The sequence below is a fragment of the Podarcis tiliguerta genome, assembly GCF_965153285.1.
Source record: "Podarcis tiliguerta genome assembly, chromosome: W".
NCBI lineage: Eukaryota > Metazoa > Chordata > Lepidosauria > Squamata > Lacertidae > Podarcis > Podarcis tiliguerta.
Window position 1 is genome coordinate 21,653,105 of NC_139552.1, and position 21,445 is coordinate 21,674,549.

Here is a 21,445-nt window from a genome sequence, read left to right on the forward strand (position 1 = left end):
TTCCCATCTCTTCCGAACTAGTCAATCTGTGTCTCTTGCCTTTATATGCAAATGTTATCCCTTCTGGGAATTCCCATCTGAAGTCAATCTTGTTCTTTTTCAGTGTCTGCACCAGTGATTTATAAGTATCTCTTCGCTTAAGTAGTCTAATCGGAACATCTTTAAATATAATTATATAATTCCCATTTATGTTCAATCTTTTTTCTCTGTTCTTCTGCAGAATTGTATTCCTCATATCTCTATCTTTAAATGTGATTAAACAATCTCCTACAAATTTTCTTGCTTTTGTTGATTTTACTCTCATTCTAAATGCATTTTGCACCGTTTTTGCCATTTCTTCGGCTGGAATCTCTAACCACTGTGCTAACTCTGAAATCAGTTTTTCTTTTATATTCTCTCCTTGTGTTTCTGGCACCGATCTCAATCTTAAGTTCACTTCTCTCTGCCTGAGTTCATTCATAGCAATTAAATCTTTCATGTCTTCCTGTGCTTTGCTTAGTTCTCTCATTTCCATTTTAATTTTCTCTTCTTCCTTTCTGACATCTTTCATCTCCATCTTTGTCTTCTTCATTCCTTCCTCCAGTGATTGCGTCCTTTTCACAACCTCTTTCAGTTGTCCTTTCAATTCCTTTACTGTCTCATCTATTTTTTTATCCACATTTCCAATTTTATTATCTACATTTTCTAATTTTGTTTCCAAATTATTCTGACTTTGTTTAATATCCGCAAACATTTTTAAAATCTCTGTCTTAAACTCTGTCTCCTGCTTGGACCCCTTTCTATCCGATGGTGTCCCTTCCCCCCCCTTCTTCCCCAGATTAGACATTATATCTCAGTTTATAACCCAAAATATAAATAGTTATTTCCAAACAATAGATTTACATCCGATGATTATAAAACAAAAGTTTTAAATTTTCTGAATTTTAGTTCATCGATAGTTCATCAGTTGTCCATTTCCTTCTTGCCTCCAATCAGGCTAATCCTTTTTAAATAGAGCAGGTTATAAATTAAAATAAATTATCTTCTTGCCTCCACTCAGGCTAATCCATTTTAGATAAAGCTGTCTCTTCTTGCCTCTACTCAGGCTAATCCACTTTTGGGGCCAAAATCCATTTATAAATCCGTCAAGCTCCAGGGGTCCAATTGAAATCAAATCAGCAATTTTAATAAAAGACAAAAACAATCAAATCAAATTAAACCATCGGTGCCACAAGGCGCTTTGAAATAAGGCCAAAAGACATCAGAGTTCTTCGAAGAAACCAAAGAGATACCAATCGTGGCAAGAAGTCCAAAAAAGTCCATAAAAAAGAAAAGGGAAATAAACAAGCTGTTATTTCTTTGTTCGCCACCAGAGGGTGTAGCACAATGAAGTGACGTAGTTATCGGAGCAGGTAAATTTTCTGTAATTTAATAGTTATTTTAACTTATTCCCCAACAAAGAACGGGTCTATTAAAGACGTAGTCTATTATTTAACAGTCTCAACTTTCCAGTCCTTGGATAGTAGTAACTTTAACCGTTTAATTATGTTGTAGAAAATGCTCCTTAAATAATAATGGCGGCGGGGGCTTCTCTTCCGTTCCGCAGTTTGTTGTTCATCAGAAAATGAAGTCGCGGAAGCACCCCTTCACAAAAACTAAAAGTCCCCCCTCAGTTAAACAGAAAGCCTCTTTTTTAATTAATGTTTATCTTCTGTTCCCCCCTTATTTTTCAATTGCTCAAAGCTTTTTATAAGTTTCCGAATATCTTATGGGGGAAAAGGAACAATGACCGCCAGGGTGACTCACTTTCCTTTGTTGCCGCTCTGCCCGTAACGCTGCGTCCTTTCGATTTCGGCTGCCGGCTGAACTCGGAGGATATTAACTTTTACTCCCCGGGACTTCCTTTTTTGTTCATTACTCCTTATTGTTCTCTTTAGTACCGGTGCCGGGTTTTCAGTAATTTTGAGAGCGAAGCGCTTCCACGGCAAGCTCGGGGCTTCGCTATTTGGAGGTAGTTAATGGCGTCCCTCGACCCGCTGGTCCGCTCCGCCGTTCTCTTCACTTCTTACGAAGCTACCTGACGGCCGGGCGAACCGCTTCTGGTACCGCCGGGAACCTGACCTTCTGGACTCCCACCAGAGGTGTTTTCCGGGGGCTACTGCGCCCTGTAACCCCCCTGTCCCTCCAAAATAGCCTGGGATTTCCCTCCCGGAAAAATCCCCGCTTGCAACGAGATCGCGCTCCACCGGAAGTCCCCTTCTGGCCTTACCTGAGCAGCAAGTGCAGCTTTCCCTGGATCACCATGGATCCCTTCAGTTGCCGTCAAGCTCCCAGGTGTGGATCTCTTGTCCTGACCTGAATACAAAAGAAGTGATTTTACATCTCCATTCCAACACGAAACGAAAGCCCAGAGCCTGGCTTCATGCTCCCCCTCACCTGGGATATGGTCACTTCCAGCCCCCTCCCAGCCCAAGGATCTCCTTGTAGAGGACTGCCTGTATGACAGAGAGGTTTTCTGTGGAGTGCTGCCTCCCTCTGCTGGTGCAAGCTGTTTCTCCAGCAGAAAAATGCTTCCTGGTAGAGTGGAAGTGGCCACCCCTCTTTCCCCAACCCATTCCATATGCATCCCGACCCCAACTATCAGGATTTGCCATCTGGCCTGACTCTACAGTGCTGCTGATACACAAGATAGGCAATAGCCTGCCACTCACTAACCTAACTGCAGCCTTGCAGGGAAAGAATATAAGAGCAGCCAGAGATTTTGTAGTCCAGCCTATTCACACAAGCAGACCAGTCCCCTGCAGCGCACACCCTCCCACTCAAAAGCAAGTCAGCTCACCGCCATAAACTGGGCCTCTTTCTCCTGCTTCACTTCTGAGATATTTCAGGGCAGGCTGGGTTAAAGTCGGCTCACATTCCTGGCAAGGCTGTTTTCGTCCACGGAGTTTGTTCTATGAGACACATGAGCCAAATAGCCGAGGAGACCTCAGTTGAGAAAAGAATAATCTGGGACGCAAGTAAAGCTGTTATGAGAGGGTTCTTGATACAACAAAACACATTAAAGAAGAGAATACAACAGGAAAAGAGAGACAAAATTTTGGAGAAAATAAAAGAGAGTGAGAAGAAATTGAGAGCAAAACCAAAGTCACAGGAAATCTTGAGAGAAATAAAGTTATATCAAGTTCAATATATGCAAACGATAAATCAAGAGATAGAATGGAAGATCAGGCAAATGAGACAAAAGACTTTTGAATCGGCAAACAAGTGTGGGAAATTACTAGCCTGGCAATTGAGGAAAAGACAAAAACTAAATACAGTTACTAATCTGGAGGTTGGAGGAAGAAATATACAGAACCCAGCTGAGATTAGAAGTTGCTTTCAAAGGTACTTCAAACAGCTATATTCACAACAGCCACAGAAAGAGGTGGACATAGATGATTTTTTGAAACTAAATGGATTACAAAAAATCTCTCAAGAGAATAAACTGAAGTTGAACTATAAGATAACAGAACAAGAAGTAGAAAGTGCCATTCAGAGTATGCAACTAGGCAAATCTCCAGGGCCGGATGGATTGACTTCCAGATATTATAAGACGTTGAAAGAATGGTTGATTCGACCGTTGAAAGAAGTCTGCAATGAAATATTGGAGGGGAGAAAGGCACCAGAGTCGTGGAAAGAAGCATTCATTACACTTATACCAAAAACAGAGACTGAAAAGACTCAGCTCAAGAACTACCGTCCCATTTCACTCCTTAATGTGGATTACAAAATCTTTGCAGACATTTTGGCTAGAAGATTAAAGAAAGTTTTGGTAGAGGAGATTCATAAGGACCAAGCAGGCTTTCTCCTGGGTAGGCATTTATCTGATAATGTAAGAAATGTAATTGATATTTTGGAACTACTACAAGAGAAAATTAATACTAAAGCTGTTTTGATTTTTGTGGACGCGGAGAAAGCCTTTGACAATATTTCTTGGAGTTTTATGAAGAAGAATCTCCAGGGGATGGGGGTAGGACAAGAATTTGAAAATGGTATAGGTGCAATTTATTCTGAACAAAAAGCTAGATTAATCGTTAATAATGTGGTGACGGAGGAGTTCAGAATAGAAAAAGGAACACGACAAGGGTGCCCAATTTCCCCATTGCTTTTTATATCGGTCCTGGAGGTTTTGTTGAATATGATTAGAAAGGACCAATTGGTTAAAGGGATACAGGTTGGAGCCAAACAATACAAACTAAGAGCATTTGCAGATGATCTAGTTTTGACGTTACAGGAGCCAGAATCTAGTACAAGAAGAGTTTTAGAACTGATTCAGGAGTTTGGTCAAGTAGCAGGATTCAAATTGAATAAGTTAAAAACAAAGGTCTTGGAAAAGAATTTAACAGAAACTGAAAAAGAGAGGTTTCAGAATGAGACAGGTTTGACAATAGTTAAGAAAGTGAAATACCTGGGGATTAATATGACAGCTAAGAATGGGAACTTATTTAAAGATAATTGTGATAAATGTTGGACGGAGGTGAAGAAAGATCTAGAAATTTGGTCTAATTTGAAGCTTTCACTGCTAGGCCGTATTGCTGTGATAAAAATGAATGTATTGCCCAGAATGTTGTTTTTGTTTCAGACTTTGCAAATTATTGACAAAATGGACTGTTTCAAGAAGTGGCAGAAAGATATTTCCAGATTTGTCTGGCAGGGCAAAAAGCCAAGAATAAAATTTAAAATATTAACTGATGCAAAAGAAAGAGGAGGCTTTGCCCCGCCAGACCTAAAACTTTACTATGAATCAGCAGCTTTCTGCTGGTTGAAAGAATGGCTGCTTCTGGAAAACACAGACATTTTGGATTTAGAAGGATTCAACAATGTTTTTGGTTGGCATGCATATCTATGGTATGAAAAGGTTAAAGTGCATAGAATGTTTAAAAACCATATCGTCAGGAAAGCTCTGTTTAATGTTTGGACAAGGTATAAAGTCCTACTTGAAAATAAAACCCCAAGGTGGTTGTCACCAATGGAAGCGAAAGCCTTAAAAAAGCTCAATATGGAGGCCAAATGGCCGAAATATTGGGAAATTTTGGAACAGGAGGGAGACAAATTAAAATTGCAGAGTTTGGAAAAACTAAAAAGTAAAGTGCGAGATTGGCTTCATTATTATCAGATAATGGAGGCTTACAAATTGGATAGAAAAATTGGCTTCCAGGTGGAAAAGTCAAAATTGGAAACAGAATTGTTAGAACCTAAAACTAAGATTTTGTCAAGAATGTATAACTTGCTGTTGAAATGGAACACTCAGGATGAAACGGTAAAATCTGCTATGATTAAATGGGCACAAGATGTTGGACATAACATAATGATGGCTGACTGGGAACAGTTATGGACCACTGGTATGAAATTTACGGCATGTAATGCCTTAAGAGAGAATATTATGAAAATGATATACTGGTGGTACATGACACCAGTCAAGCTAGCAAAAATCTATCATTTGCCCGATAACAAATGTTGGAAATGTAAAGAAACTGAAGGTACATTCTTTCACCTTTGGTGGACGTGCCCAAGGATTAAGACCTTCTGGGAAATGGTCTATAATGAAATGAAAATGGTATTTAAATATACCTTCCTGAAGAAACCAGAGGCCTTTCTCCTGGGCATGGTCGGCCAATTGGTGCCAAACAAGGATAGAACTTTCTTTATGCATGCCACAACAGCAGCAAGAATACTTATTGCACAGTATTGGAAGACACAAGAACTACCCACTCTGGAAGAATGGCAGGTGAAGGTGATGGACTATATGGAATTGGCAAAAATGACTGGCAGAATCAGAGACCAGGGAGAAGAGACGGTGGAAGAAGATTGGAAGAAATTTAAAGACTACTTACAGAAATATTATCAGATTAATGAATGTTAGAATGACATCGGATTGAGGTTAAAAGGTTATTAGCAACAAAGTGGTGAAAGAGTATGGAAATTCGAAGGTTAAAAGGTGTAAAACTAAAGGTTCAATATATTAAGATATTAAGAAAAGATGAAGATACATAAAGATATTAAGATAAAGACTAAGTTAAGATAGAGGGAAGGGATTTGCTGATTAAATATTTGAACTGGAATACAGTGAGGGGAGGCGTGGGGAAGTCTGGAAAATAAGTAAATGTAAGGAATATTATGAAAATGGAATTGTTTTTGCTTGTCTTTTTTCTTTTTTTGTGGTTGTTTTTGTGTTTTTGTGTTTTTGTATTTTTCTCTTTGTTTTATTTCTTTTTTTTTCTCCTTTATGTAAAAATCCTAATAAAATATTTTTTTTTAAAAAAGGAATGTCCCCGGATTTAATTAATGTCCCCGGATGTAGTCGGGACCTCCGATGCTGCTTGCTGCCATGGCGTCAGCCATGTTGCAGCGCAGGAAGTCCCCAGGCGTAAATCCGGGGACATTCCGGGGACAAATTTCTGCCGGGGACAGATTGCTGAATCCGGGGTCTCTCCCTGGCAACCGGGGACGCCTGGTGAGCATCCTTCTGGCCTTACCTGAGCAGCAAGTGCAGCTTTCCCTGGATCACCATGGATCCCTTCAGTTGCCGTCAAGCTCCCAGGTGTGGATCTCTTGTCCTGACCTGAATACAAAAGAAGTGATTTTACATCTCCATTCCAACACGAAACGAAAGCCCAGAGCCTGGCTTCATGCTCCCCCTCACCTGGGATATGGTCACTTCCAGCCCCCTCCCAGCCCAAGGATCTCCTTGTAGAGGACTGCCTGTATGACAGAGAGGTTTTCTGTGGAGTGCTGCCTCCCTCTGCTGGTGCAAGCTGTTTCTCCAGCAGAAAAATGCTTCCTGGTAGAGTGGAAGTGGCCACCCCTCTTTCCCCAACCCATTCCATATGCATCCCGACCCCAACTATCAGGATTTGCCATCTGGCCTGACTCTACAGTGCTGCTGATACACAAGATAGGCAATAGCCTGCCACTCACTAACCTAACTGCAGCCTTGCAGGGAAAGAATATAAGAGCAGCCAGAGATTTTGTAGTCCAGCCTATTCACACAAGCAGACCAGTCCCCTGCAGCGCACACCCTCCCACTCAGAAGCAAGTCAGCTCACCGCCATAAACTGGGCCTCTTTCTCCTGCTTCACTTCTGAGATATTTCAGGGCAGGCTGGGTTAAAGTCGGCTCACATTCCTGGCAAGGCTGTTTTCGTCTGCGGAGTTTGTTCTATGAGACACATGAGCCAAATAGCCGAGGAGACAGTTTTTGAGCTGCCTGTCATTCATACACTTTATACTGAAAGGATTTCTGGGGCAGATGCTCTTTTTCGGCATGGGGGGTGGGGGTTTCCAAAGGGGCACTATTCAGACCTGCATTCATGGCTTATGAGTCGTAGCCGTGTGACATTATGGGGGGGGGGGGGAGTTCTTATTTTTAGAGTATTTACCTGCAACCTATTATGTGGGAATCTCAAGGTACTTTACAACTAGGTCCGAAAATAGGCAAACATTGAAATGCCCATATTGGCTGGCAGCAGCATCCCCCCAAATCCATGATGGATAAGCACTTTCCCCACATGGAGCAGAATTGCACCCATGTTGGCAAAGGCCTCCTTTCTAGAAGGGGGAGCAGAGGCTGCCCCCACCCACTGCTCTCTTCTCCCAGGCATCTGAAGAGACAATCGGCTCCCCTTCTCTACCTGTGTGCCACAAGCCTGAATTGCAAGACAGTTCCCACTTTGGGGCAACAGGGAACAAACATGCAGAGGACGAGTTCTGAGGCTCCCCCAACAAAGCCATTTCCCTGGGCCCACCTGCCAGCCTGCTGCTGGCTGGCTGCCCACCCACAGGAAAACGGCACGATCCTCCCCACCAACAGGACATAACAAGAAGATGGGGACTATAACATAGGACTTCCTAACTTGTGAGTTCTGATGAGCCGCTGCTGCTTCCCCAGTTTAAAGGATGGCGGCTCAGGTGAGCCATTAAGCTAGAAGGAGGAAAAGGACCGACCCCGGGATGGGCTGTCTGCCTCCCTTTTGCCTTCCACCTCACGACATCCTTCCCCAGCCTGGTGCACTCCAGGTGTTCTGGGGCTCCATCTCTCACCAGGCCCAGGCGGTCTGGCCAGGGGTCAGGGATGGGGGCAGTTGTCCAAAGCAGCTGGAGAGACTCAAGGAGGGCATTGCAGCCTCAAAGCCCTTTCCCTACCTCTCAATCTGGACTTACCTGGCCTTGCCCCTGGCCGCCTTTAGCCAGATCAGCTGTGCTCGGAGCTGGGACAGACCCCTCTGGAGACTTAGAGGCAGAGGAAACAGCCTGGGTCCCCGCAAAGGTGATCACACTTTTCCTTCTCCCAGACTGCAGGCTAGAGAACGTCGCTGCAAGCTGGTGACCCGTTCCCTGGGTGGTGCGCTGGGAAGAAGAAACCTCATCCAGAGATGGGAGGGAAGCACCTCGGCCAGTGCCATGGGGCCTTTCTTCGGGAAGCTGCTCAGGGACCTGCAATGGAGCACTGCCCAAGGAGGAGGAAATGTGGGAGGCCTGCCGGGAAGGCTGCTGGGACCCCGACGCTTCCTGGCTAAGGGAAGCAGCTCTTCCAGTGGTATCTCTGGGAACAGAGGGCATCAAAGTGAGCTGGCAATGAGAAGGCTCAGCCAGGTGGCAGCCGGAGGTCTCTGGGGTCGCACCCAGGGATTCGTTGGGCGAACTTTTCTTCTCCATTCTGTGGACACGAAGGCAAGTCTTCTGACCACTGTACCAGCTGGTTTCAAAGGCTATTATTTATGAAAGCTTGAAAAACAAAGAAAACACAATATACAGAAATCAGTGTCAGATATCAAGCATTTTGAAAACATAAAAATGAAAAGAACAGAAGACGAAAAGCTTTCTTCTTTGTTGCAAAGTAATTCCCAAGAATAAGCCCAGAGTAGGTAGGCCTTTTTACTCCTGGGGAAATCACCGGCAATTTCATGCCAAATGCAGCAGAGGGAAGGGGCACAGGAGCTGCTATGAAACAGACGATCCTCAAATCACAGCTGTTTGATGCCGGGATGGAATCAATCCTTTTGCTTCAGTAAAAACCTCAAGGGTCGTAGGTTGTGCTTAAATGAAGTGGATGGTGTTACGAAGGGTCTCAAAATGAAACACCGTTTTTCGATTTGAAAACTGTTGAATGATCTTTACCTATCCTGGGAAGAGTACATGCAGAACTACATGAAGATGGTGTACAGATGGTACACAACACCAGTGCAGTGAGGGAAAATGTAGAAAACTAGTTCAAATATATGTTGGAAGTGTAAGGAAAAGGAGGGAACATTTTATCATATGTGGTGGGAGTGTAAGGTAATTAAAACATTTGGGGAAATGATATACAATGAATTGAAGAAAATGTCCCATTTAACATTTGTTTAAAAACCCGAGGCATTTTTGTTGGGGATTGTAGGGAAAGATCTGTCAAAAAAGTTGAAAAACATCTTCATGTCTGCGACAACGGCCACGAGAGTTCTGGTTGCGCAAGGATGGAAGACTGAAGAAACCCCAACGAAAGAATCATGGCAAGAAAAGTTGATGGACTACGCAGAACTGGCAAAATTGACATATAGGCTACGGGACAAGGATAACTATGACTTTAAGGATGAATGGGAACCTTTCACAAAGTCTCTGAAGACGCAACAAAGCGAATTGGACTCCTGGGCAGGTTTTGAATAAACATCCACAATTATTTTTTTTACTGATAATAATCAGCTATACAGTTTGAGGATCTATACAACTTTGTAACATGCAGAAAATAGCAATATTAGAGAAACCAAAGACTGGAACTGAGGGAAGTTGGGAGGTGGAGGGGGAGGGGAGGGGAGGGGGGAGGGAGGGAAAATGGGGGGGGGGAATAAGGATATGTTTTTGGATAATATGTCTTGTTATAACTTTGAATAATTTTTTTTCCATAAAAATATTCTGGGAACAGTACACCGCAGTGGTGGGCAGTTCCACAGACCCTCCTCCTCTGCTCAAAATGCATACAGACCCATCTTTGCGCGGGGAAGATCCAGACAAAAGGAGTCTGTTTTCAAACTACCCGCCGAGGGGTTTAGACGGCTTCATCCTCTTGCCTCCCCCGCCCCCCGATCACTGTTTCACTCCGGAAGGCGTCTCAGACCTGGGTGGAGCAGCCACAAATGACAGGCCAAGAGACAAGGTCCTGCCCAGATTCAGGCTTCCTCAGGATCGTGTGGAATCTGTACACGTTTCTGTTGGCGCTTCCACTAGTGATTTATCTGTACAGGATCGGACTTCATTTCAGCCAACCACATCCTTCCTCTTCCCCCGACAGCGTACTAGAGTTCATATGGATTTCAAAGCATGCTTTCAGAACCTGTATGCTTAGCTTTAAACTCCACAAAATTAACCTATGGCTAGGATGCTATTTATCCAAGTCTGTGCCCATTAAAATATGGTCAGATACAAGTATGCTTTCCCCCTTGTTATACAATTATTATTTTTAAAATTGCATACAACTATTTACTATTTAAACAGCTTATACACCACTTGACTAGAATCATCTCTGAAGTGACACACGAGAAACACATTGCAGAAAAAGTTAACATTGATGACATCAGACTTCCGTTAAAAAGACCTGCTGGAATAATAATAATAATAATAATAATAATAATAATAATAATATATTTGTACCCCGCCCATCTGGCTGGGTTTCCCCAGCCGCTCTGGGCGGCTTCCAACAAAGATGAAAAATACACTAAAATGTCACATATTAAAAACTTCCCTGAACAGGGCTGCCTTCAGATGTCTTCTGAATGTCAGGTAGTTGTTTATCGCTTTGACATCTGATGGGAGGGCGTTCCACAGGGCGGGCACCACTACCGAGAAGGCCCTCTGCCTGGTTCCCTGTAACCTGGCCTCTCGCAGTGAGGGAACCGCCAGAAGGCCCTCGGAGCTGGACCTCAGAGTCCGGGCAGAACGATGGGGGTGGAGACGCTCCTTCAGATATACTGGACCGAGGCCGTTTAGGGCTTTAAAGGTCAGCACCAACACTTTGAATTGTGCTCGGAAACGTACTGGGAGCCAATGTAGGTCTTTCAAGACCGGTGTTATATGGTCTCGGGGGCCGCTCCCAGTCACCAGTCTAGCTGCTGCATTCTGGATTAGTTATAGTTTCCGGGTCACCTTCAAAGGTAGCCCCACGCAGAGTGCATTGCAGTAGTCCAAGCGGGAGATAACCAGAGCATGCACCACTCTGGCGAGACAGTCTGCAGGCAGATAGGGTCTCAGCCTACGTACCAGATGGAGCTGGTAAACAGCTGCCCTGGATACAGATTTGACCTGTGCCTCCATGGACAGCTGTGAGTCCAAAATGACTCCCAGGCTGCACACCTGGTCCTTCAGGGGCACAGTTACCCCATTCAGGACCAGGGAATCCTCCACACCTGTCCGCCTCCTGTCCCCCAAAAACAGTACTTCTGTCTTGTCAGGATTCAACCTCAATCTGTTAGCTGCCATCCATCCTCCCACCGCCTCCAGACACTCACACAGGACCTTCACCGCCTTCACTGGTTCTGATTTAAAAGAGAGGTAGAGCTGGGTATCATCCGCATACTGATGAACACCCAGCCCAAACCTCCTGATGATCTCTCCCAGTGGCTGCATGTAAATGTTGAAAAGCATGGGGGAGAGGACAGAACCCTGAGGCACCCCATAAGTGAGAGCCCAGGGGTCTGAACACTCATCCCCCACCACCACTTTCTGAACACGAGCCAGGAGGAAGGAGCGGAACCACTGTATGACAGTGCCCCCAGCTCCCAGCCCCTCAAGACGGTCCAGAAGGATGTTATGGTCGATGGTGTCAAAGGCCGCTGAGAGATCCAGCAGAACTAGGAAACAGCTCTCACCTTTGTCCCTAGCCCACCGGAGATCATCGACCAGTGCGACCAAGGCAGTTTCAATCCCATGATGAGGCCTGAATCCCGACTGGAAGGGATCCAAATGGTCCGCTTCTTCCAGGCGTGCCTGGAGTTGTTCAGCAACCACTCGCTCAATCACCTTGCCCAAGAATGGAAGTGTCAGAGCTGGCTCCGGGTCCCAGCTCACCAAGGACCAACGCTAGCCGGTAGTACAGTATCAAAGTCTTTATTGAAGAATAGTCTCCATTTACAAGTCTCCGCGTCCCAGCTCTACGTCTGAGCTTTAGACCGGCGAAGCTCTATCTGGATCTCCGCCCCCTGTGCACCAGCTTAAAACTCTAATCTTACTCCACCTCCTCCTTCTCTCTCTCTTCCTCTGGGTCTTACTACCCCCCGGGGTCTCTTCCCTCCTGGACTCTTCTGACGCAGAGCTGGACCCCTCTGACTCCTCCCCCTCTCTTCGGCGTGCTTTAGGACCTGGCTCCCTACCCGGGCTGCCCACCTTGCCGCCCTCCTGTACATTTGAACTTGGCGCGCGCGCGCGTTTAACTTTCCTGATGACCGTTTCCTCGCTCCCTGACGAGGGTGTGGCCACTCCTGCCTCACGCTCTCCCTCTGCCTGCGCGCTCCCTGATCCCGATGCCTTGGACTCCTCCCCCCTACTGCACTCTGGGGGGGAAGCTGGTCCGGATTTCCAGCTGTTACTCTCTGAGTCCCCTCTGGCCCCTTCTTCCCGAGGTGTCCCCCTTGCCCTGACCATGGGGGCCCCTTTCTGTGAATCCTCCGAGTCACTGGAGAGACTCATAGACCTCGGACTACTGTCGTCGCTGACATTTCCTTCCGACTCCTCCCCCTCGCTCTCCATTTCCTGCCTCTCCTGTGACTCTTCTCCTGAACCCCTGACATCCATCCCCCCCTCGAAGCCCCCCCTTCCCCCCTCCCCTTCCTCCGGCGGGGGTGCCGGGTGCTCCATCGTTGTGGGGGTAAATGGTGGATACAGTTCGTCCCCCGTGGCGTGCATCCAGCTAGATAAATCCGGCTCGTCCTCCGTGTCTTCGCCGACCTCGTTCTCCTCTGCTTCCATCTCTGTGCCGCCATGCTCGAACCCCACGTCCTCCCCCATCACGTCCATGTCCCTCTCACCCTCGTTCCCCTCTGGGTCCGTTGCCCGCCAAGGGCCCCTCAGCCACCTCTCCTCTCCTCGATTGTCCCACCAAAACGAGCGGTCTGAGGCAAACCCCGAGGGCGAGCCCTCCGGTGAACGTGTTTCTAATGCTGGTTCTTCGTCCGATGTGAATCCCTGGAACGTGCTGGTAGAAAGCGTGGGTGTGAAAAGCCAGTCGTCGAAATACTCGGCTGGCATGGGCCTGTGTGGGAACAAGGCATGAAACTCCTCTTTGAGGAGAGGCTCGTCCAGGGCATAGTCCGGCACCCAACTGTTGGCGCTGGCCGGGGTACCTTCCCGTGCGAGAAAATATTCTACTCCCTCTTCCCCCCATCTCGAGTCCAAAATCTCTGTGACCTGGTTGATGGGTTCTCTTCTTGGCGACTCCCTCCTTGGGGGGGCCTCCCTATACGGGTCTGGTGCCGTGCCCTGCGCCTGAAATCGGTGAGGTGCTTTGTAGGGCGTGAGCACCGACCTATGGAATACTGGGTGCATTCTGGATCCTTCCGGAAGTGTCAACCGGAAGGCCACCGGATTGATCTGTGCTTCAACTCGGTAAGGTCCTAGTTGCTTATGTCCGAGTTTCTTCTTAGCTAAGGATCTGGTCGGCACTGCGTGGGCCGCTAACCACACCCAGTCTCCCACCTGTATGTCTTCACCAACCCTCCTGTGCTTGTCAGCCTGCAGTTTGTATGCGTGCTTTGCAAGCTCTAATTGCCTCCTAAGCTGCTCTTGAACTTCCTGCAATTCCGCCGCCAAGACTTCCGCTGCCTGTGGCTCCCCCTCCCCCAGTTTCTCTAATCCCGGGAAGGTTCTGGGATGCCTCCCGTTGTTGGCGAAGAACGGCGTCACCCCTGTGGACACGTGCTTCGTGTTGTTGTAAGCGAACTCAGCGAGCGGCAGGTAGTCCACCCATGTCGTCGGCTGTTGATTTGCATAGCATCTCAGGTACTGCTGCATGATGGCGTTGACGCGCTCCGCTTGTCCGTTGGTCTGCGGGTGTCTCGCCGACGCTAGGTTGATCTTGACGTTCAGGAAACCCATCAGCTTCTGCCAGAAGCTCGAAATGAACTGGCGCCCCCTGTCGGACAAGATAGACCGTGGCAGTCCGTGCACCCTGAAGACGTGGTCTATGAACAGTTTGGCGGTCTGTTCTGCCGTGGCCACCTTCGCGCACGGAATGAAGTGGGCCATTTTAGTGAACATGTCCACCACCACTAGCACTGCCGTTTTACCCCTCGAGCTGGGTAAATCCGTGACAAAGTCCAGTGCCACCCTCTCCCACGGTTCGCTCGGGGTCTGCAGCGGTTCGAGCAGTCCTGCCGGAGGTTTGTGCACTGACTTGGCCCTTTGGCAAGTGTCGCACCTCGAGACGTACTCCGCGACTTCTCCCCTCATCTTGGGCCACCAGAAATCTCTGGCAACGAGTTCCGCCGTCTTCTCCTTGCCGAAGTGCCCGGCGGTTGGCGCGTCGTGCAACTGCTGCAGTACTTTCGCGCGGAGCTCATCTCCCGGTACATAGAGTGCTCCTCTGCGGATGAGCAATCCGTCCCGTATTTGGAACTCGTCGGTTTTCACCGTGCCCTTGCGCACCTCCTCCATCTTGGCTAGAGCGAAGGAGTCCTCCTGCAGTGCTCGACGGACCGCCTCCAGGTCCACGGTTGCGGAAGCGCACGCCCACGCTTTCTGGGCGAAAATGTGCTTGGCCGCTGCTGGCGCCGCTTCTTCGAGGTATTGCGGCTTTCTGGACAGTGCATCTGCCATGATGTTGTTGTCGCCTGGGATGTATTCTATGCTGAAGTCGAAATCCGCAAAGAACTCCGCCCATCTGATGTGCCGCTGGTTCAGGAACCTTGCCGTGCGCCAGTACTCCAAGTTCTTATGATCCGTGCGAACCTGCACTGTGTGTTTGGCCCCGATGAGGAAGTGCCGCCACGCCTTGAATGCTGCATGAATGGCCAGCAACTCCCTGTCCCAGATGGTGTAGTTCTGCTCTGACTTGCTGAGCTTCCTAGAGTAGAAGGCACACGGTCTCCAGTCCCCATGCGGGTCCTCCTGCAACAGTACGGCGCCCACGGCTCTGTCTGAGGCGTCCGTCTCAACCCTCAGCGGTTTGCTGGGATTCACATGCAGTAGCTGCCCTTCGGACGAGAAGAGACGCTTGAGGTTCTGGAAGGACTGCTCCGCTTGCTCCGTCCAGATGAACTTCTTCTTCTTGGAGCTGAGCGTGTCGGTAATGGCCGCTGTCTGCATCGCGAACCCCTTGATGAACTTGCGGTAAAAGTTGGCGAACCCCACAAACCGCTGGACCTCCTTCCGATTGCGCGGGCTCTTCCAATCCAACACCGCGCGAACCTTGGCGCTGTCCATGGCGAGCCCCTTGTCCGACAGCTTGTAGCCCAGGAAATCCACCTCCTTCCTGTCGAACTGGCACTTCTCCAGCTTTGCGTATAGCCGATGCTCCTGCAGTCGCTGCAGAACCTCCTTGACGTCCCCCTCGTGGGTCTCCTCAGATTCTGAGAATATCAGGATGTCGTCTAAGAAGCAGACGCATTTCTTGTAGAGAAGACCCGCCAGGACGTGATGCATGAACGCTTGAAAACAGTGGGCGCCATTTTGTAAACCGAAGGGCATAACTCTATATTCATATGTGCCCAGGGGCGTGAACATGGCAGTCTTCCACTCGTCCCCCTCCCGAATGCGGATCAGGTTGTACGCCCCTCTCAGATCCAACTTTGTAAAAACGCGTCCTTTCCGCACCGTTGCCAGAAGGTCATCTATTTTGGGCATTGGAAAGGCTGTGGGCTTGGTCTTTGAATTTAAGAGCCTAAAATCCACTACAAGTCTTTTTTGGGGCGTGTCCTTTTTCTTCACAAAGAATACAGGACTGCCCCCCGCTGCTTTCGACTCCCGGATGAAACCGCGCTTTAAGTTGAGGTCTATGAACTCCTTGAGCTCCTGCAGCTCGTCTTCAGACATGGAATACAGTTTCCCGGCTGGCAGCGTCGCCCCTGGCAGGAGGTCAATCTGGCAGTCATAGGGCCTGTGGGGAGGCAGCTTGTCCGCTTCCTTCTCGCAGAAAACCTCCAAAAACGCTGCGTACTTGCGTGGCACTGCTTGCAGCGTGCTCAATTGTAGCTGCGTGTCTTCCCCTCCTTCTTCTTGGCTACGAAGAATGCAATGTTCCGCGCAATAGGAGGAACCGAAGGTCAATTGGCGTTGGTACCACGCCAATGCTGGACTGTGCCTGTGCAGCCAACTCATGCCCAAGACTACCGGCGTGCCTGACAGTTTGGTGACGTTGAAGCTGATGACCTCTTGGTGATTTCCAATCCGCATCACCATTGGTTGCGTTTGTTGCACCACCTGCCCCCCTAGCAAGTCCCTGCCATCCACTGTGACAACCTTCAGGGGCAGTGTGGCTGGCAGCAGTGGTATATTGTGCTGCTGAATAAAATCCAGTCCTATAAAGTCGGCGTTGCTGCCGGAGTCAATGGTGATCGGCACTTCCAGAGTGCTTCCGTTGGGCAGTTGGAGAGACGCTGTAAGCTGCACCACTGGTTTGGGTGGGAGGGGGTCTGTGGGCTGCAAAATCTCTGGGGATTGTTTCATTGATTTGTCTGGCTGGACCCCAGTACCTCTTCCTCCAGCCAGACTCTGTCGTTTCCCTGCTGCGTTGCTTCTGCCACTGTTGCCGATGCTGCAGTGTGCTTGTGGAGCCTCTGGGGACACTCTTTCGCCATGTGTTGAGCACTGTCGCAGATGTAGCACTTCCTGTTCCCTCTAGGAGGCTTCGTCTTGACTGCTCCCGGCGTCAGGGCTCTGGTAGCTGACTGAGCCCTGGCACCTCCGAGCTCCATCGGTTCCTCTCCCCCTCCCTGCGAGGGTGTGGAGTGCGCACGCGCTGCTTCTTTGGGATAGAAGGGAGGTGCTCTGGCTGGTGCCCTTCCCCAACGTCCTTCTTCTCTGTTGCAAGGACGTTCCTCCAGATGCACCCTGATCTCCAGAGCCCTCTGGACCACTTCCTGGGTGCTCCTTGGCCTCTCCCCCCTTCCAATCTCGGCTTTTACTTCTGTATTCAAGCCCTCCCAAAAGAGATCTCTCACTGGCGCAGACGCTTTGTCCCATCCCAGTGCATGAACCAGTCCGAAGAAACGCGTATGGTACTGACGCACGCTGGCTTTGCCTTGCTTAAGTCCATGTATGTCTCTCCTGGCAATATCAACGTCTATCTTTGATAAAAAACACGAGTCCATAGCTTTAATGAAAGCCTTCGCGTCTTGGAGCGCCGGATCATTGTCCCTCCATAAATTTCTCAGCCACGTTTTGGCTTCACCATGCAAATGGGATAGGATAAACCCCACTTTCTCTCTTTCATCTCTAAAGTCTTTGTCAAGCAGATCCAGCGCAAACAACAGGTCTGCTCTAAAGTTGGGGTACTGCTGTAAACTCCCGTCAAAATGGGATACAAGGCTGCCTCCCCTCTTTCCCAATCCAATGCCCTCTGCTTTGGATCCAGGTGGCCCCTGTTTGGAAATCACGTCCAATCTTACTTGGAGATCCCGGTAGGCGCTACTCATTTCCTCCTCTCTTTTTCTGGATGCAATTACCTCCGTGCTGAGTCGTGTCACAGCTTCTTGCAGGGCTGATATCTGCTCTTCCGTCGTCATCTTGCCTGAGTTTTGTGAGCTCTGGGAGCACCCCTCCTCTGCCCTCGCTGCGTCAACTCACGTGGCGAGGTTCTTGGTGCCAAAACTTTAAAAAATGGAGATAGAGCTTACTGTCAGAGCTGGCTCCGGGTCCCAGCTCACCAAGGACCAACGCTAGCCGGTAGTACAGTATCAAAGTCTTTATTGAAGAATAGTCTCCATTTACAAGTCTCCGCGTCCCAGCTCTACGTCTGAGCTTTAGACCGGCGAAGCTCTATCTGGATCTCCGCCCCCTGTGCACCAGCTTAAAACTCTAATCTTACTCCACCTCCTCCTTCTCTCTCTCTTCCTCTGGGTCTTACTACCCCCCGGGGTCTCTTCCCTCCTGGACTCTTCTGACGCAGAGCTGGACCCCTCTGACTCCTCCCCCTCTCTTCGGCGTGCTTTAGGACCTGGCTCCCTACCCGGGCTGCCCACCTTGCCGCCCTCCTGTACATTTGAACTTGGCGCGCGCGCGCGTTTAACTTTCCTGATGACCGTTTCCTCGCTCCCTGACGAGGGTGTGGCCACTCCTGCCTCACGCTCTCCCTCTGCCTGCGCGCTCCCTGATCCCGATGCCTTGGACTCCTCCCCCCTACTGCACTCTGGGGGGGAAGCTGGTCCGGATTTCCAGCTGTTACTCTCTGAGTCCCCTCTGGCCCCTTCTTCCCGAGGTGTCCCCCTTGCCCTGACCATGGGGGCCCCTTTCTGTGAATCCTCCGAGTCACTGGAGAGACTCATAGACCTCGGACTACTGTCGTCGCTGACATTTCCTTCCGACTCCTCCCCCTCGCTCTCCATTTCCTGCCTCTCCTGTGACTCTTCTCCTGAACCCCTGACAGGAAGATTTGAGACTGGGCGATAATTGGCCATCGTGGCCGCATCTAAAGATGGTTTTTTAAGAAGTGGTTTAATAACCGCCTCTTTCAGTGGGTCTGGGAAGACTCCCTCACGGAGGGAAGCATTCACCACCCCACGAAGCCCATCGCCCAGCCCTTCCCAGCTAGCTTTTATAAGCCAGGGTGGGCAAGGATCCAGGAGACAGGTGGTTGGCTTCACTCGTCCAAGGAGCCTGTCCACATCCTTGGAGGTAACAGGTTGGAATTGATCCCACGCAACTTGACTAGACAGGGCTCTAGCACTCTCCCGCCCTGGCCCTGCTCCCACGGTGGAGTCTACTTCTTCCCGAATCTGAGCGATTTTATCTGCAAAAAACTTTGCAAAATCATTGCAGGAGATCATATGGCCCGTACTGGGCCCAGATGTCGCAGGTGGTTCCGCTAAATTGTGAACCACCTGAAAAAGTCTCCTGCTGTTGTTTTCTGCAGATGCAATAGAGGCGGCAAAGAAAGTCTTCTTCGCCGTTGCTATCGCCACTTGGTAGGCTCGACGTTGAGCTCTAACCTGTGTCCGGTCAGATTCGGAATGAGTTATCCGCCACCGGCGCTCTAGCCGTCTCAACGATTGTTTCATTGCCCTCAGATCCGTGGAAAACCACGGGGCTGTCCGGGCTCCATGCAATCGGAGAGGGCGCTTCGGAGCCAAACAGTCAATAAGGTAAAGGTAAAGGTACCCCTGCCCATACGGGCCAGTCTTGACAGACTCTAGGGTTGTGCGCCCATCTCACTCAAGAGGCCGGGGGCCAGCGCTGTCCGGAGATATTTCCGGGTCACGTGGCCAGCGTGACATCGCTGCTCTGGCGAGCCAGAGCCGCACACGGAACGCCGTTTACCTTCCCGCTAGTAAGCGGTCCCTATTTATCTACTTGCACTTTGACATGCTTTCGAACTGCTAGGTTGGCAGGCGCTGGGACCGAACGACGGGAGCGCACCCCGCCACGGGGATTCGAACCGCCGACTTTTCGATTGGCAAGCCCTAGGCGCTGAGGCTTTTACCCACAGCGCCACCTGCGTCCCGCGTCAATAGCCCTGGTTAACTCCTCATTCCAGCGGGCCACCAGGGAATCGGCTGAAAGGCCATCAACATGGGATAAAGCATCCCCTACCACTCTCTGGAAACCATTTGGATCCATTAAGTGGCGGGGGCGGACCATCCGAATTGGTCCCACCTCCCTGTAAAGGGGATGGGTTGCAGAGAAGTCCAGTTGCACCAGGAAGTGATCTGACCATGGCACTTCTTTCGTTTCGCTTTTACTTAGTGTCAGATCACCAACATCCATAGAGGTAAACACCAGGTCCAAGGCATGTCCGCGGCTATGGGTTGGGCCAGACTTATTCAGGGACAGCCCCATGGAGGCCATGCTTTCCACGAAGTCCTGAGCGGTCCCTTGTAAGGTCGTGTCGGCATGGATGTTAAAATCCCCTAGGACAACCAAGCTAGGTGTCTCCAGGAGAACACCCGCCACAACCTGAAGCAGCTTGGGCAGGGAATCCTTGGTGCAGTGGGGAGGTCGGTACACCAAAAGGAATCCTGTACTGCCCCTATTGCCCAACTTCCAGAACATGCACTCGGAAAACTGGGTCTTCCCAATAGGACGCCTGGTGCAAACTAAAGACTTCCTAAAAATCACTGCAACCCCCCCCTCCCCGCCCACATGACCTGGGTTGCTGTGCGTAAGAGAAGCCTGGTGGACAAGCAGCGGCAAGGACAGGCCCATCTGCTTCATCCAACCAAGTCTCTGTCACACATGCCAGGTCAAGTCCTCCATCCATGATCAAGTCAGGGATGGCAGTGGTCTTATGAATCATTGACCTAGCATTGCACAGCAGCACCTTCAGCTCATGTGGGTATCCCTTGCTGATTCTAGTATCCATCCGGTCAGGACCAGACCCAGAGGCAGGGATAGTCCTCAGACAACGACTAAACCTGCCTCCTCTGTAATGACATGATCTGGTCTTAGCGTAACTCCTCCTCCTACCCGTGATCACTGAGATCGGTTGTCCCTGTGCATCCCCCCCTGTGGAACATGCCCCAGCCATTTTGTTGGCTGGGACCCACTCCCCAGCAGCCCTGACCCCCCCCCTTAAGAACAAAATAACACCTTAAAAAAAACAACCAATAAAACAATACAAACAAAAAAACCAGAAAAAATTACAAAAACATAAAATCAAACAAATTCCCAGGCCCAATAAACACCCATCCCACCCCCACCCCCCACTTACAAAAAATTCAAAAGAATTTTTTAAAAAAACATTTTTAAAGCACCCTGCACCCCTCCAGCAGTAACAGCAACTGTCCTAGTGAGGCCCGTCAGGCCCTGCCCTGGGCCAGGTGGTAAGTGGCAGGAAGGAGCAGGGCCCCCAGACACTCACACAGGATAGTGTCCTCCTGGGCAGCAGAACGCAGCAGTCCCTGTGAGGCTTCAGGCCCCGCCCTGGGCCAGGTGGTAAGTGGCAGGAAGGAGCAGGGCCCCCAGACACTCACACAGGATAGTGTCCTCCTGGGCAGCAGAACGCAGCAGTCCCTGTGAGGCTTCAGGCCCCGCCCTGGGCCAGGTGGTAAGTGGCAGGAAGGATTTGGTAGGTGCTGGGTGCTCTGCCTGATGCTCTCAACTGACAAGACGTAGGTGTGGTTGAATCAAATGGGAACAGTGACCACAGTGCTATCAAATTCAACATACACAGTATGGAAGTGGACAATTGCTAAGGAAATCCAGAACAGTCACATTTGACTTCAAAAGAGGAGACTTCCTCAAAATGAGGGATTGGGTAAAAAGGAAGTTGAAGGGGGAAAGCCAAGGATGGTGAGCCCTTCTGTGCTCCAGAG